Source organism: Adelges cooleyi, unplaced genomic scaffold (genome assembly GCF_023614345.1).
Source record: "Adelges cooleyi isolate 19-005CV unplaced genomic scaffold, UGA_ACOO_1.1 ACOO_flye_CR_arks_rails_tigmint_CR_PRNA_1, whole genome shotgun sequence".
Lineage (NCBI taxonomy): Eukaryota > Metazoa > Arthropoda > Insecta > Hemiptera > Adelgidae > Adelges > Adelges cooleyi.
Genome location: NW_026095751.1, coordinates 1,948,064 through 1,965,779, shown reverse-complemented (window position 1 = coordinate 1,965,779; position 17,716 = coordinate 1,948,064). Strand labels below are relative to the sequence as shown.

The 17,716-nt window shown below is 29.4% G+C and overlaps 1 protein-coding gene and 1 long non-coding RNA gene across 4 annotated transcripts in view; both read right to left on the bottom strand.

The window, feature by feature from the left end:
* The window catches only part of LOC126847441 (uncharacterized), a 102,689-nt gene that overhangs the window by 69,825 nt on the left and 15,148 nt on the right, over positions 1 to 17,716 (bottom strand). The gene's annotated exons all lie outside the window — the stretch shown is intronic.
* On the bottom strand, positions 6,951 to 7,463 carry LOC126847532 (uncharacterized). The gene is made up of 3 exons (XR_007687083.1): positions 7,346 to 7,463; positions 7,204 to 7,274; positions 6,951 to 7,099 (listed from the first exon to the last, which is right to left on the bottom strand). It is a non-coding gene; the product is annotated as an uncharacterized LOC126847532 (long non-coding RNA).

The window sequence follows — 17,716 nt, the reverse complement described above, 5'->3', positions numbered from 1 at the left end:
TTTGATAGCTAGACTAGGCAAGACTAGGCTAAGCTAGCTTTTTTGACAACTACGAGCCACGCTGCGCCGCCCGTGGTTGATCGCTGTATATTATAAATATTCTATCCGCGCATCTTACCCTATTACCAACAATTTACAATCTGTATATTGCCCTGACGGAAACAACGCTGATATTGATGACAAATAATCAACGTGCCAGTAGAAGTAAATACAACGTTCAACCGGCTGCATCGTAAGCTGGATGACGATTATAGTATCACTTTTCACTTAAAAGTTAAGGTTTTAATTAATGATTTGCACAAAATACTTCGCTTTTAAATGGTCATTTCAATATTTTTGAAGTATATAAAAATCATATTTATGTTGTTAGTGTTTTTATTTATATTAAAATATTAATAATTTGAGGTCTATAAAAAGATAAGATATTAAGAAAAAACAAAATGGAATCATATAATTGTTAACTTAAAAGTATAAAATATATGAAATCGAGTATGGTATAGTTTTAAAAATAGTTGTCAGGAATTGAAATCTACTATAAAAATTCAAATTCGGCTTGTGGATGAAACTCGTTTGAAGTGAATTGAGATTGAAATTCCAAGGGACAGAGGCCTCTCAGTCAAAGCACAATTTGGTATAAGTTGTTATACATAAACAGACAAATATTGTCCACGTGTATTGTTCAAATAGTAACAAGCTTTCATATTGAACTAAAAAAATATGAAAGGGGCCTATATACGCCTTTAGAAAATTTTGTTTTCAATAGAAAATACACAGGTGTGGAGGCCTTTGAATGTTGTCAAGGTGGATTTTGTTCGGTTACTTTAAACACGGTTTATGTATTAACTCTGATTGCATAAAAACTCGAAGTAAATTTTAAATGGACTTTAAAAATACAACACGAAAAAAACAAGTGTCATCATTCCTTTGAAGAAAACACATTGGAACATGAATATTTCTTGTGGCCTTAGCCTTTCCAAAACTGAACAATCTGGACACAATCGCCCAAACTGTTTGTTTAGTTATTCGTACAGGTTATTATTATTCCCAAAACGTTCTTTATACACATAACAATTTATAGCCATTTCGTAGAGCTTCTTATTTTCATAAATGAAGAGAACATAATTTTTAAAAATGGCACAACATTCACAAAATTAGAGCCAATTAAATTATGAAAAAATATATTATCTGTATAAACATATATATATTTTGGAGCTTGGGGTTTATCTGAAATTAGCTAACTATTGAAACTTGCACAGGGCCCGCTGCCATAGAGTTGATGGAGTTGATGATCGTTACTGCAGAACGTTCTACGACAGTTCACGAAAATGTAATATAATTTATTTTTAACATGTATATAATTTTAGACTGGGTACATTTCTAAATTTAAAAATTCCTTCGCTGTCATGCATTACTTCCCTACAGGAAAATATAAATAGTTGACCCAACTAAAAAATACGTTGGCCCGACTTTTTTTTTAGTTATACCAGCTAGAAATGTATTGTGGGGTTATGTACAGTGGGGTCGTGGCATAGTGGAAACGGAGCAAGTTGGGTCGGGGCATAGTGGGGACGGGGAGGTCACAGGTTTACAGGAATTTTTATATCTGAAAGTGATAAAATCACTTTCGAATATACGCTTTGATGCAAATCGGTAGTTAGTATTTTCAAGCCAGTACAGTCTAAACCAAGCACAGTATAAACCAGCACAGTTAGAAAGTTTTAAATGAAGGTTCTGTATTTATAAATGAGCATCAAAGCGTTTATTTGAAAGCGATTTTATTCAATTTTGTCACTTTTATTTATAATAATTCTTGTAGACCTGTGACCTCTCCGTTTCCTCATTGCTTTGATTACATTATGCCAATACTCTACTGTACTAGTCCTCTCGGATAAAATCACTTTCAAATTAACGCTTTGATGCTCATTTGTAAATACAAAACCTTCATTTAAAACTTTCTAACTTTGCTGGTTTATACTGTGCTTGGTTTGGACTGTACTGGCTTGAAAATACTAACTACCGATTTGCATCAAAGCGTTTATTCGAAAGTGATTTTATCACTTTCAGATTTAAAAATTCCTGTAAACCTGTGACCTCCCCGTCCCCAATATGCCCCGACCCAACTATGCTCCGTCCCCATTATGCACCGACCCCACTGTACTGGTTTTTTTAGGGATGGGGTTGGTGAGGCGTCTCCTTCGATCCACGCCTGGTGTCTGGCTAGTACGTGCTTATAGGGTTTCGTTCATTACTTATACACACAAATAATAGCCATTTCATAGAAACGATATTAAACTATAAAACCTACAAACAATTATTCGGTTCGGTAGACACTTCAGAAAGTGACTCCGCGTTTTAGTATTTATTTGTAAGCAATTTACGATTTCCAAGAATGTAACTTAATAGTATTAATTTGTAATATTGCGAAAAATGTATTTTTTCAACAACAAAAAAAAATAATTGCTGGAAACATATTTTCGTTTCCAAATGTGTATTTAGGCACAACATATAAGGTCGCATGTTCGTTTTGATAGCCAAAAAAATAAAAATTTAGGTCACGACGGTGCTGTTTATGCGAATTTTTTGTTTTTTTACCAAAAATGATTTTTTTACCTACAGTAAACTGAATTTTGTGTATAAAAACATTATCAGTTAATGACACATTAACAGCATTACAACATTAGGAATCTATAAAATTCATTAATCATTGATCGTTTATTTTTTTCAAGTTCCTATCCGATAATTATCATAAAAGAGATTGCATGTCCACTTATTAAATTTAAAAATTGAAGCTGAAGCCCCCTCCATTGAATTATGTTGTCAGACTTATAAACTAAAATTAAAGTGGTTTCATAAAAATGACTTATAATTTTTTTTGTTTTTAATTAGTCATCACTAGAAATAGAAATAATGAAAAACAGTGGAAGTTAGGTTGTTATGCGAATTATGCTCTTAGTGGAATCTAAATGCGTGAACGCATTTTTAAAGAAATGTAAATTGGAATCAAAGATATCCAGTAATAAACAAAATACATTTATATTATAACTAGACACAGTCAATAGTTACTTATAGTTAGTAGTTTTATGTGTTTGTATTAACTACTGCAATCTTGTCAAATACTACAAGTTACAACAATAAAATATTTAAATATAATTATATCGCTATTTTGGGAAGTTGAATTAAAAGTCACTATACTAATTCATAAACATATACATGCAAAACCCTTATATGTCTAATCATTAATATTTTATTTTTTAAACTTGCATTTCAATTTTAGTTGAAATCATTGATTGCTAATATTATTTATAATCAGTAAATCTCTTTCTTACACATAACGAATCAATACGTTTTTTTTTTTAATTTTATAAAATTTTTTTCCACAATTTTTGTAAAGCTTTATTATTTTATTCTATGACCCAAAAATTGCAAATACCATACGATATTACATTATGGTTTGTCGTTTACCGAAAATAAGTTGTTTTACTTAAACAAATTTTGTCTAGTCGTTTGTTTATTCAAATGTGTGAACTATGTTACATTAACAATGACGAATAACTATTTTGTACTTTAAGATACATAATTATTGTTCAAATTGTTCCAATGTAAACATTTATAGTTAATACATTTTATTTGATTGTAAAGAACATGTACCTATAGTGATTCCATTTTTTTTAATTGAATCAAATTAAATAATGAAGATGAATTAAAATATTATATTCAGAGATCGGAAAATATGAACACAATAATAAAAAAAGGGAATTATCTAGAATATAAGACATACGTAGGTGAATGTTTTATAAGTATTGATATTGGTGGTTATACAAAATCATTTTTTGCTACAATATCTGTAACAATATGGTATATTGCCATGCAATAAAATTCAAATGTTCAAACAAGAAAATACGAAAAATGTAGAAATTAAATAAATGTAGTATGTTTCTTTTTAGACCTTTGTTTACAACAAAGTTACAACAATAAAATAATTAAATATAATTATATTACTATTTTGGGAAGTTGAATTAAAAGTCACTATACTAATTCATATACATATACATGCAAACCCCTTTTATGTCTAATCATTAGTATTTTATATTTAGCTTCGATGCACAGTGGCAAAGGTTTGGTTTTACTCTGATCTGTGTTTTTTTTTAATCTGTATACACTGTAACTTTTTTAAAACTGGACCAATTCCTTCGAGTAGCAACTCTATAAATCACAAATTTCATCTAGTTGGTGCTTTGGATAGGGTGGGTAAATGTTAAAAAAGTTTACTCCTTTACGGTCGAAATTTGACTTTTTAATTTAAATTTAAATGTTAGCAACTCAATTTTTCTTTAGAACACAACAAGAAATTAAAATACAGGGTGGGTCAGCAAAACGGGTGATTTTCCAATTAATTTAAATGGAAAAATCGCCCGTTTCACTGCCCTACCATTTACAATTTAAGGATCTATGAAAAGGTTTTTTTAGTTACATTTTGTTTTGTACATTGTCAATCTAGTAAAATAGAAGTATGATAGAGCTTTGAAAGAATGTAATCTATGAAGTATAAATAGTTAGTGTGAGATTGCTCCAATGGAAGTATATAATACATAAATGTTAATTTTATTGAAAATAAGCGATTATAATTTAAACTATGGAGTACAAACGATTGAAACATGAATTGCCGAACATTCCATCTAAATTTAACAAGACATAGTATATGTAGTAATTGGTCCACTATGTTTTTGCAAAAAAAAAAAAAAACCAGTACAGTGGGGTCGTGGCATAGTGGAAACTGAGCTAGTTGGGTCGGGGCATAGTGGGGACGGGGAGGTCACAGGTTTACAGGAATTTTTATATCTGAAAGTGATAAAATCACTTTCAACAAAACGCTTGTAAATACAGCACCTCAATTTAATACTTTCTAACTTTGCTGGTTTATACTGTGCTTGGTTTGGACTGTACTGGCTTGAAAATACTAACTACCGATTTGCATCGAAGCGTTTTTTCGAAAGTGATTTTATCACTTTCAGATTTGAAAATTCCCGTAAACCTGTGACATCCCCGCACCCACTGTGCCCCGATCCAACTTTGCTCCATCCCCACTTTGCCCCGACCCCACTTTACTGTTTTTTTTAACGTTAAATTTATCTTTAACATTATTTAGGTCCAGTGTTCACATACATATCGAAGATGTGGAAAACAAGCGGTCAACCTAGTGCAGATACAATTTTGGCGGATTCACTTACAAGTTACAATAAGGTAAGATTTTCTATTTGAAACACACCACTCAATACAATATTATTAGTTAGTAGTACTAACTTAGTACAATCCAGTTAGTATAATCTAGTAGTGGCAAACATGAGAGAATTCGTGCCAACAAATATTTCTCTGTATATTAAGATGGTTTTTTTATGGCGACTTTACTAAATTCCTTTAAAAGCCAACCATTTTTGTGAACGTAGTGATAGTGTTAATTTTTGGATGTAGTTTCTATTGGAATTCTCACACCCCTGAGCCTCACTCCTCTGTATTTGGTCTTATGGACTCGCCGGATAAATGACCAGCAGAACGTGTATGTGACAATCTTTTTTGGTCAAAAGTCAAACGTTTGATTAAAACTTAAATAATTTTTTTTTTATCACGGTATCGCCCAGACTGAGAGGGCGACGCTTTCGCTTTGCTTCCCTCCCAGCCTGACATCATTTATTTTTAAAATAAACTAATTAATTACAACTAAACGTCCCCACTATGCCCCGACCCCACTGTACTGGTTTTTGTTGTTTTGATTTTGGGTTGGTATGTGTAGGTTGGTACGCATGAAGTGGTGTTCTGGCAGGGGCCTCGTGGGGGGGGGGGATGGATTGGAAGATTTTTTCGCAATTTTACGACTTAAGAGCTAAAAATGTGTCTAACATACTATACCTAATGGCAAATGAAAATTCAGGACAATTTGGAAGTAAAATAATATTAATTTAAAAAAAATATTTTTAAGTATAAATAACAATTACAATAATGTAGAATACTTTCTGCACACTCTCTTATAAAACCACCGAAATCTGGCAGCTGTACTATATTTGAAGGTTTATTAAAATGATTAATTAATTTAATTAAATTTAGATCAATTTTATTATACATATGTTTAATTCGGTTTAACAGCAGTCCGACTAAGTTCATCCGAATTTGCATAGCCAATTTCTACTAAATTTGACGGTTGTCTTAATGAATTATTTTAATTTACATATTTCTTAAATTTCACTTTATACTCTTATACAATGGGACAAAGATAATTATAAGCCGAACATGGGGCTCGTATTTTTGGCGTTGGAAAAGAGATTCCATAGGTATTAAGTTTATAAATCGCAAAACGTCTTCAACAAATTATATTGTTTGCCCAAATTAGATTACTCGTCTGACTCTGCACATTTTTATAACTTAATTACAGTTAATTCGAAATATCGTTTTTGAACATTCCGGTTATTTATAGAAAATGAGAATAAAATAAAACCAAATTGATATGTTATAATATGTTATTTATTTAATTAAAAACAATTACATTTATTGACTGAACCGTTGAATCATTAAAAATCCATTATATTACTTATTATTAAATATCTCTCGACAAGAAAAATAAATTATTTTAATTTTGTATAATATTAGACATAAAAGCGTTGTATTTTAAATATTATAATTAATAAATTGAGCAATCTGAGGGTGGACACCAGCCTTCGGGCTATTAACAAAAAAAAAATAAATAAATAAATAAACATTTCAGTATTTCAAATATTATTTTTATGATTATCAAACCTCTTTTTGCTCGACTTTGAACAACAAGTATTCGGCAACGTTTATTCTTGTTTCTAAAAAACAAAATGACAATTTTTTAGGAGATATTTTAGGTCAGTAAACTTGCAGGTTAGCTAGTTAATGTATAAGTGGTGAACTTACCATAGAAATTAAATGTCATTGGAACTTCCGGATTTGAAGTGTTAAATTCATTAACGAAATTTTCCGCTTCGTTGCCGGAGAGTAAACCGTCACCGTCCCTGTCAAGTTTTTTGAATTTAGATATCATTGATCTGACCTCTGGTGTACTTAACACCTTTTCTTTGCAAATGATCTAAGTAAAATTATGTACAGCGTAAAAAAATGAATTAAATAATTGGGAAATAACGCATGACAGCAAAAAACAAATTTAAATTGATAAAAAATAAATTATATTACATTTCTTGGAGCTGTCTTAGAACGTTCTGCCGTGATGATCATTAACTCCATCAACTGTATAGCAGCGGGTCCTATGCAAGTTATATATTATACAAGAAATCACAATGTATCTAACGTGAATGTATTTATATTTTATTCTTACGGTTATATCTAAATAGTAGTATGTCATGATACGGCGCAGTAACCATTTTTAACTCTATGATGATTCTTTTGATCTCCAAAGGATCGATAGAACCGGATTCAACTTGATGATGTCTATGCAATCTAACGAACTCTTCTATTTGTGCTTTGTTTAGACCAACGCCCTATAATGTATGAAAGAAAAAGGATACATATTAGATAGCTGAACAAAAATGTCAACGCATTTTACATTTAATGCAAATGTATAATTTTCAGCGATTTATCAACTACTCTTTTGTCTCATGAATACTTCGAGGAACAACTCTACTTCAAAAGGCATCAGGGTTGCAACCTAAGTACATACACGAATATTTCGCAATAATGTTTTAACAATATTTTAATATTTTTTAATAGTTGATATGTTTTACTGTTAAACTAGTTTTTTTAGATCAAATACCTCGAAGTTGTCAATTGTTCCTTTATATGCTAGCACCAAATATAAGTTCATAAAATATATATAATAAGGCTCATCTATATAAGTTAAATAGTACATAATTAGTTTTTAGTAACAAACATAATATTTTTCAACAAAGCTTGGCAATTTTAAGATGTATATTGTATATATTACATTCAATTAAATTATGTGCACTTAACATATGTAATTATTTAGACTGATAAAGTACCTAGTTACTTAATATAGTCAAGTCACTACCTAATAATAGTATACACATAATACTAGGAGACCTAAATGCGAAAATTGAAAAAGAGAGTGTTCAAACCAACAATCGGTTCACAAAGTCTACATAAAATGACAAATGATAATGGCCTTAGACTTATTGACCTATCAACTGGGAAAGGTTTTTTAATACAAAGTACGATGTTCACCCATAAAAACATCCATAAAGGAACTTGGAGGTCACGCGATGGAAGATTTATGAATCAAATAGATCAATTGTTAATAAATTCGATATATACAACGTTGATACGCCCAGTGGTGTTATACGGTTCAGAAACTTGGCCTCTCAGGAAAACAGAAGAAATAGAATTGGAGGTTTTCGAAAGAAAAATTCTGAGAAGGAATTTTGGACCATGTAAGGATGATCAAACCGGGGCATGGAGGAAACGACATTATCAAAAACTCCAGGGCCTTTTTCAACGCTCCAACATTACAAAAAAATAATCTCAGACAGAATAAGCAGCGTAGGGCAGAGGTAGTTGATGGAATGTATACTTGGAGGGCTGGTCTTAAAGACCCATTAAAAAAAAAATAATAATAATGACAACATCTTACTTGAGGAGATATTAAAGACAGTTCTAGGATTTTCAATTCCAAATTCGTACTGGATAAGATGTCTGATAACTAAATTACTGTCTGGCTTATTGCGATCACCGTATAATTTAATACATTCTTCTATTTGACTCCTATTTAGCCCAGTGCTCTAAAATATAGTATAATTAATTATAATTTAACACTTAGTATCAGGCGATCCATTTAAAGTTGTACGCTCATTTTCTGGAAAAATTATACCATTTTATAGTTTTCCTTTTGAAAAAAATGTTTATATTTTATAATATTATAAAATTCTCAAATATTTTAAAACTGATAAGTAATTACTCAATACTGATTATCGACCATTTAACATTTTTAGCCAATTTAATTTTCGTTAAATTAAAAAGTTTAAAACATATACGTTACCTTTTAATAGCATTTGACCATAAGGTTTTAACGCATAAGTGATAGAACTATGTTATATAACTCACCTTATATAAGAAGTATATAACTATATTTATTTTAGGAAATATTATTTAAAGAAATAAGTATCTTACCCATACAAATGTAAAGAAATACACTGCGCAGAGAATAACAGCAGTCTTTAAATTCATATAGTATAGTTCTTTATATTTTAACACTGAAGTCAAAATAACGAAATAACAGAAAGACAAGTATACTTGTCATGGCTTTTAGAATTTTTTATATTGACTCATGATAAACTTTGTGAGTGACAAAATTTCATAAATATTCGTGTTTGTTAGTTGAAGAGTATTTACTAGGCACACATAATGGTGTACTTTATTTTTTTGTATTACTTTATTTGTTTTCTTCTCTGTTTTTCGGTCATTGTAATGTTTTATTTAACCACAATTCTTAGCTAGAGCAGTATCTCCGGACTAGATAGTACATCTTATGAAATTGACTGATTAGCTAAATCTACATATTATTTTTTTAAATTACCAGTAGTTATAGAAACCAAAGAGTTATCACTGGATTAATTACCAAACAAAAAACGTATTATTTAATAAGATAAAACAATTGTCGACTTCCAAGCTAATATAGTATAATAAATTAGCTCTAAAATGGTCTATGAATTTTCTATAATAATACTAAAAATTACTCTTTTCACACGTTGCCTTTATCCCAAAACTCGACAAGTCCCCGCCCCCCGGAGACCTGATATTGTTTAGTAGTTATTAACTAAAATATACTAAAGTATACATGTACATATATTTACCATTATTAATAATATTATCCCGAATACTAATACAAAAAAAATAACACAAACTAATCTTAAAATATTCTCTTCGTATCAACAACTTAGTCGTTATAAATTATAATCTGTATATTCAACATTTTTCGTTAAATTTAAAAGTTAATAAAGCATAAACGTTACCTTTTATAGCATAAGGCCATACGATTTTAAGTTTAAATGCATAATTGATAGAACTATGTTATATAAGTCACCTTCTATAATAAGCATATAACTATATTTATTTTAGAGAAACAAGTATCTTACCCACACAGGTGTAAAGAAATACACCGCGCAGAGAATAACAGCACTCTTAAAATACATAATGTTTAGTTTTTAAGATAATTGAAATTTAATGAAGTACGTGAGAATGGAAAGACTGTTGGCGCTGAAGTCAAAATATCGAATTAAATCAAAACAAGTATAATAAGAATTGTCGTGTCTTTTATAGTCTTATATATTGGCTTATGATAAACTTTGTGAGTGACAAAATTTAATAAATCTTATGTGTTTGCTAATTAATTTCGCACACGATGTACATTCGCTTCTAAGGTGGAAGGTGAAGAATATTTACACAATGGTGTGTATTATATTTTCTCGTATTACTGTAATTTTTTGAGCTTTTTAAAAAGAACAACATCTGGCCCTTTACTCGTTTCAATTTAAAATCTCAAAAAATACATCTTACAATACTTTTTTATGCACACGATGCCTACATGCGAAGTATGAAATATCGTGGTCAAGTTTTTGTTCTAAAATATGACATCTTCTATTTAACCGACCTGTATTACTAGCAGCCCTGTCAAATACAAACGCCTAGATTTTTTCTAATAAATACCATTTCTCTAGAGTTTCATATATAATATCAGAAGTCATTTCATATCCGTGTCCAAGTCAATCTTTGGAGTCCCATCAACTGTTGTGTATTAGAATAGGGCTGTAACCATAATCAAGAGTAGACTAACTTCTGATTTTCCCTTGTTAGCTGGCTATAATTTAGAATCCCAGTTATTTAAATTGCCAAATTTACACTTACAATATATTAGATTCCAAATAACTTACCCTATTCTTAATTAAATAAGTTAATTTTTGTTTTTTTCAAAAGGATCTTTTAAAAATATTACTTAAAGAACTCCCTGTTGGGATATAGGCTGCAATGTTGCATATATAGGTTCTTGGACGATCAGTTCTCAAGTATTCTTTTTAACTTTTTTTTGAAGGGGGGTGGGTGTTCGCTAACTTTCCTCTGCATTGTTTGGATTTTTGTCTTTCTCCTTATTTGTACTCACGCCTTTACATCTATAAGTGTTTATGCATAAACACATAAATTTGCATGACGACTTATTGTGTCAAATTGCTCAAACCATAAAACGTTAAATGTAATAATGCCGAGGTGTATTTTGTAATAAATTGATTACATTGCTATAGGCATCGTGTAATATGCTGTATTTGGTGTTAAAAAACCCACGATTGTGGAAATACTTAAATTTCTTTAAAATATGATAAAATGACAAATTTAGATATTCTAGTCGTCGGGTGTCTTCATTATTCCTTTGTCTATTAAGAAACTTAACAATCAATTTCGATATATTCTATCATATTTTAAAGGAATTTAAGTGATTTAAACAATTTGAAATTTTTTTCCATATGGTTTTTTTAAGTTAATTAAAATTTGTATTTTAAAAGTTGATATTTTTAACCTTTATTACCCATTATTCACAAAGAAACGTTTACTGTCTACGTCTTAATATGGCATATGGCATACTTGTGTCAGTAACTATTAATATCAATTTTGCATATTATTGTGCGCACGTGTATTAATCAGAGAATTTTATTAACATCGCAAATACTAGTAAAGCCTAAAACTATGTACCGATTGCTTCTTTCTGTACTCAAAATTGTATTGTAATAAAACAATTTCCAGGATTCAACTAATCCCAAAACCCTGGGTGATGAGGAGTTGCTAAAGCGCTGATGTAGCTGATGAAATCATTAACGTTATGGCACCTTTAAGTTACATTTTTAAGTTTCAAGTTTAAAAACAAGCATCGAAGCTAAAAATCGAAATTGATTTGAATTTTTTTAAAAAATGGCATAGAGAATATTAAATTACACTGACAATATCAGCTGGACTATGGTTTCTCTTTTTAAACTTACATCATCGCACAATGACATACAGTTTGTCCATTACAAGTTATGCATTCGTCCTTTATGCTATTTGAAAATAATTTATTATATTAAAAATAAAACTGAAACAATGTTTTGCGCTTATAATTGACATGACCAAACAAAAAATTCCAACAGAATGTTAACGTTAACTGCTGTTTCATATAAAACAATTTCAATGTAATCTTTACAAATTCCGGTTAAACCTTATTGATTTATTTGTACTATAGCATGACTAAAATGTACTATGTTAAAAGTTGTCAAATGTACCTAATATTATTTTAAACAGATTATAATTGAAATTGATAAAACGAGAACCAGTAGAAGATAATAGTTTTGCTTTGATCTTGAAAAATATTACGAACACATTTGTATGGCTTTAGTTAATTTCTGTTTAAATATATTCAATTGTATAAATGACATAGCTAGGCGTGGAGTGAGACATTGCTTACTCGACGGTAAGCAACACCGGACACTTGACTTTAAACCGTTTTGGACATTTTTTTTTAAGTATAAACAAATTGTATTCGAATCGTTAAGCAAGCAGTGCCGGACACTCGCTATTTTTGGTAGGTTGATCGTTTCCGATCTGACAGATAACTAGACTCCCACTACAGTTATGAGTACTTAGCTTAGAACATATTTTTTCTCAAGTACATTTGTTTTATGAATTCTGATCACTAGCTATATGTGTTATGTACTATAATGGCATTACACACCAAAAAGTTTGAAAATCGCACAATATACTCAGGCACAGTGTACTCAGGTGTTTCCCATGATGCCAAATGTTACTTGGCTAAAGTTACCTAGCAGTGTTTTGTTTCTTTAACCGAATACATTGCAATGAATTTCTAATATATTTTTTTTTATAATGTTCAATAGTTTATAGATGTGTCTACAATTATTATTTTTTGTATTATATTAAAATCAGGGTTGGGGAGGGTAAGGGATACTTAAAACCTTTAAACTTAAAGGTAGTGTGTTAAAAATACCTAAATTTCTACGGTTTTTTAGCGAGAGATTCGAATTTGAGCTTACAGTATACACTATATACCTATAGCTCCTATATCTCCTCCTCCGCTTTAGTTGGAATTTAAAAATTATAAGTTTCCTGTCGTCAAAATAAAATATTAATTGGTCCGTTTTTTGTGTTGTGCACCTTCGTTTATTTATTTAAATTCGTAATATATGCATTTAATGATATACACATTTTTTCTTTTACAATTTGCATCCTAAATAACAATTTCTTTTTTTTGTGTATATTGTACGGTGTAGATTTGGAACGACAACGTCCATTTTACCAAAAACACCTTATAACTCTACATCATTCCTTATAATATTATTTCTACCGTCACTCAATAATATGATAGTATATGGATCAATCTCTGATAGAAATATTTTTTCGAGGCATTTATACCGATAAAAATTACCAAATCTTAATCAGCGTTCTATATTATTTAAGTAGACTTTTTAGTTACAAACAACTAAAGTTATTACAAACCAAAACGTTCATGACAAACATTTGCAAATTTTATACTCAATGTATTTATAATGTTGTATTAAATATTATGTTATATTTTTCTAATTAAACGTTAGGATATGTTACGGATAATTTTGCATGTATAATGTGGATCGGTTTCGTTATTAATCTAGGCCTGTGTTCCACGCGCCAGGCAAACATATGTGCAGATGTGGCTTATAAATAATATGAATGTCGTGTACGATGGTAATAGTTTTGTTCTGGGGAATAAAATTAGAGTTTTTGTCAAGCAAACATTAAGCGATCAGACCATGATTGTTTTTTTAATTAATAACTATTAAATTAAATAATTTTTGTGTAACTAAACCTTTTATTAATACTTACTCAACATTGTTAACACTTATAAGGTTTACTATGTTGTAATAAGAGTGTTTATAAGGACTTTAAAATAAAATATGTTGAATTAAAAAAATTTAAATCAGTAAGTTGATTAAGAACAGCTGAATCCATTTATTTTTATTTCATAATCAGTATTATCTTACATTTAATATCTGGAAAATCAATAACGTAATAGATTCTAAAATAATAAGACTAATCTTATTGAAGAAAAACATTTTTGAATGTTACAAATTGAAGTATTGACCATACTACTAGACTATTTTAACGGGCACGTTTTACTAAGGTTATTTAAAAGTAGCAATACTAAATTTAAAAAAATAGATATTGCTTAACAGTGAATAAGTTAATATCTAACTTTGACAATTATTTTGTAATTAAACTCATTTTTGAACATTCAAATTTTACGGAATTTTCAAGCGTCAAGTTTGTATGATTTTATACACATACATATAATATATGTATATTATATTACTATATTTAAATTTAAATACAAATAATTAAAGATCAATAATTTATACTTACTTATAGTGCTGTGATAATGTTGTTAAAAAAAATAAGTTGTTTACATTTAATGATGAAAATTATACATTGATGGTTTAAAAGAATATTTGCTGTAAGGCGTATGCGACAATTAGTATAAAACATATAAGATAGTTTTGATAAACATTGCAATAAATGTAGATAAATACAAAAATATAATAAAAAGTATGGAATATAAAAAAATAAAAATAAAAATCACACAGATTATAGATGTCTATGGAATATGTTTAAAGTTTCCTTACATTATTTCTTGACATATTGTTCTTAAGTCTTCTCTTTAATGCATATGTGTTTTAAAGAAGTCCAATATTAATTTGGAGGCGGTGCCCATAGCACCAAACCATAGACCTTTTGCATCCCAGTCATCGACACCGTATTCATGCTGCAGGTATGGTATGGTAGGTAAATACATACTTCTTTTTAAATTCTAGTACTTTGGCCCGTTTGAGAACTATAAGTTTTCCCTTAACTATAATTTTCGTATAAAAGTAATGAGAATTTAATTAGTGGAGAAAATCTATTGCTGTTTGTATATTATGTGGGTTCGGGGAAATGTATACAACAGTCATGAGTATTTTTTGACCATTGAGTATAGTTTACACATACTGATAGGCCTTATGGCGCTCTTCATATTCCTATTGTTGTTACGCGTATGTGTTAGGCATAGCTTAAATGTTTTTTTTTTGGGTGAATCGGAAATCGGAATCAAACTCCAATTTATTTATTTTACGTTACGGCCTAAACACATAAATATATCTATTTTTGTCTATAATAATTTATTATTTTTTTGAAATTTAAATATCAATTATAAGTAGTTGTAAATTATTTAAACTTAATCACACAACGAAATAACATGATAGAAATGTGAGAAAAAAAAACAAAAAAGTTTTTAGATTAAATAGTTTATAACTTTGGTCAATGTGCATCCTACAGTGCTGCGTTACGAACTTGTCCATGCTTTTAATTTACAATTTAATACTTATGTACAATACATCAATTATATTCAACAAAAGCGATTTTTATTTGTTTTGTTACGGCCTAAATGTTTTTTTTCTAACTTTGTAGTCTATTTCAATATTCACATTTTATAAAAAAATCATTTATATTTTTTTATTAAACAATTACCTATTCAATTTTAGTTACGATCCATATAATGTGTAATATATTATAATAAGTATAGTTCTAATTTATTATTCTATTTACTCATTTTATTTAACCTTACTTGTATAAAAAAACTTGTCTTGTATAATATAACCGTTATATTATAATTTTTACATTGTACTAATCATAAATTATTAAATAAAAAAAACTTTACACTTGACCCTTGTCACGTTGGGTGATAACAACATTACAAAATTGTATTGACATAGATTTTAGCCCGTCTAATGACAATTGTTCGTGCCTTTTTTAATACAGAAGTATCGCCAAAACTGGCGTAAGCGTATTTTCCTAGTATATTTTACATTGTCGTTTCTTCACAAGCTGTCACAAATCAATCACATCTGTCACATCAGTATCTGTGTTGTTTTCGTCAAGGTAATATACAGATTATGAATTGTAAGTACTAGAGTAAGATGCGCGGATAGAAAGTTATCACGTATGGTGAGGCATTGTCCGATGTGGTCACTTAACATACACCCCCAGTACCGTTGGAGATATACCCGAAATGTATACTTCCGTTTACCGGTCAAATTCACATCGGTTAGTCCTACTTCCGTTACCTACTTCCGGCATTTGGAACGACAAGGGGGCGAACAGTGTCAGAGCTACAATCAACATTGTTGGTCAGTGTTAAGTTTGAATTAAAAACGGAAGGTATACAGGGTGATTCATTTTGGGTAAGACACTCATTTTCTCAGAAGATATAAATATTTTGAACAACATTTTTTTCCAAGATTTTTTGGTACACATTGTACTACATTTTTCAATACTTTGAACATTTTTTTCACCAATCCTTATAAGCCAAAAAGGGGGATTTTTGTTCTTTTTTAATGGCAACATATGTTTTTAATTGCATAAATTTGTAGACAAAAAATTTAAAAAATATGTTGAATATTTTATTTTCATTTATCAATTCATTAGCCATGACTTTGTTAAGATACTACATTTTCTCTTAATAATTATCATGTTTCTTCGGTTTACCAAAACCGGTAGCACATAAAATTCATATTTATGTTCGTATTGTCCATTTGGCGATAACACTTTAACAAAAAAAAAGTCACTGGCTTAAAAGACTTTGAAATAACGAAAGACAACTGACAAACGGTTCTGATCTACAGATTACATATTGCAACACATGTTGGTTTTACAAACCCATTTAATCAGCTTCGAATGGCCAATTAATCGAAAACATTAATGACCGTGGTACAAGACGTAACCAAAAAAATAACTGCTTTGGTGATAATACATACATTTGTGTGCACAACCGTCGTGACGCGTGGCTATTATTTTTTAGTTATGTTAAATATATTTAATATATTATCAAGAAATGTAAATCTGTACTCAAATAATTTACACAAAATATAGAATTTTTGATTTATTTTATTTAATATTTTTTTTTTTGTATATAAACAACTTTGTTAATAAAATAACACAATAAAACGGACTGCTCAAACGACAGAGTTGTTGCCTAAAGACTTTGGATATTTGTAAACTGCGTTATAAAGAATCTCCAAAAAAATGAATCATAGTTAAGTTTGGTAATCTTGTTAGTTACTATAAATACCAAAACGTTTAGTTATTATAAATTTAATTTAAGTCGATAGTTCCGATGGTGATTCGTATAACTTTACGTTGTTTTCTGTTTTCCGATAAATGATGTTTCTGTAACGGTAAATTTTTCAAAAACGTTGGCATTTTATTTTTTTAAATTGTTATTTCTTACCATTGAGAGTCGGTTTTACGTTAATTTTAAATATATTTGCGTTTAATTCCATTGGAAAATGGTATTCTAAAACTAAAAAATGCTTATCTTTAAAGTTGTTTAAAAAGACATATTATTTATAAGACAATTTCGGCATTCGTTTCGTGAATCACATTTAAACTTTTCAAATTATTTCAAACTGTTATAAATATAACAATTTTTTTTTCTTTGTATTGGGCGAAGGCACCGATAATAATTAATCTTTTTCATACTCTTTCCGATACATCAATAAAATTATCCTGGAACATGTTATAATTGGTGACCAGTTATTTTGAAAGCGTTTGTTTGATCTATGATGCAGAATGATATGAATCTATACATAAACCTACTTCAATATGAAAACTAAGAAACTAATAGGTA